The following is a 1,294-nucleotide window of genomic DNA, read 5'->3' on the forward strand; positions in this document are numbered from 1 at the left end:
TCATTCTCCTACACGCACCCTCCTTGACTTCACCCCACCAACCGGCCTCCCAGCTGCTCCTGCTGACACTGGTGAACACCTGCCTCAGAGCCTGCATTCCCACCACAACTAAAACTCTCCAACTGCTTCTTATCATGCTTAGAATAAAATTCATCCTCTCTCCTGCGAGCCATGGGACATTCTGATAAAATCCGTCCTTTCTCCCACGGGCCATGGGACACTCAGGCTCAGCATCATCCTCCTACACGCACCCTCCTTGACTTCACCCCACCAACCGGCCTCCCAGCTGCTCCTGCTGACACTGGTGCACACCTGCCTCAGAGCCTTTGCATCTGCTGCCATGGAGGGAGGGTCCCAAAGAGGCATATGGGACAGAGACTTGGACCCCAAGCAGAAGGCTGAGGTCTCCAGGTAGACACAGAGCTGTGGGGCATCACTGCCGGGGCCGAAGAGACAGGGAGGAGGGCATTTGGAAGTGACTCGGGGCCCCCTAACTTCCATTCTTCAGGTTCCTGGAGGCAGAGCATGTTCAGAGGAGCAAGCCCAGCAGAGAGACCCTCTGTTACCAGCCAGGCTGGTAACTTCCATCCTCTAGCTTCCATCCTCCAGGTTCCCGGGGGCAGAGCATGCTCAGAAGCCCGAGTCCATAGGAAGGACCCTCTGTTACCAGCCAGGCTGGGGCCCCAACCCAAGGAGCAGCGCTGGGGAGCTGCAGAGCCCAGCTTGACAGGAAGGGGATGGGGTAGGAAGCTCCTCCTGCCCATCTAGGGGGTGGCCTAGGGGGGCCTCCTCAGGGACAGCCCTGGCCTAGGAGAGAGACAAAGAGAGCCCAGAAAGAGAAGAAAGGGGTTAGGCCCAGGTAAGCCAGAGGCCGAGGGAGAGAAGCCGGCCAGGCCTCCTCGAAGAGGAAGCATGCTGACCCTTCCTCCCGGTCTGGGCCCCAGGAGGCAGCTCACACCCCCCGGCCCAGCCCAGCCCAGGTAACCTCTTCCTTGGCCTTGTGGAGGTGGTGAGAAATGAAGTGGAAAGGAGAGAAGGAAAGTGTATGTGTACATGTGGGTGCATGTGTGTATGTGTGTACACGTGTGTGCATGTGTGTGCATGTGTGTCCATGTTGTACATGTGTGAGCATGAGTGTATGTGTGTACATGTGTGTGCATGTTGTACATGTGTGAGCATGTATGTGTACATGTGTATGCATGTGTGTACGTGTGAGCATGAGTGTATGTGTGAGCATGAGTGTATGTGTGTACGTGTGCATGTGTGTACATGTGAGCATGTGTATGTGTACATG

The 1,294-nt window shown here is 56.4% G+C and overlaps 1 protein-coding gene across 3 annotated transcripts in view; it reads right to left on the reverse strand.

Annotated features, from left to right (window-relative positions):
• The window catches only part of PARVB (parvin, beta), a 185,726-nt gene that overhangs the window by 21,726 nt on the left and 162,706 nt on the right, over positions 1 to 1,294 (reverse strand). The window lies entirely within an intron of this gene.

The sequence above is a fragment of the Colobus angolensis genome, unplaced genomic scaffold, assembly GCF_000951035.1.
Source record: "Colobus angolensis palliatus isolate OR3802 unplaced genomic scaffold, Cang.pa_1.0 Scaffold138, whole genome shotgun sequence".
NCBI lineage: Eukaryota > Metazoa > Chordata > Mammalia > Primates > Cercopithecidae > Colobus > Colobus angolensis.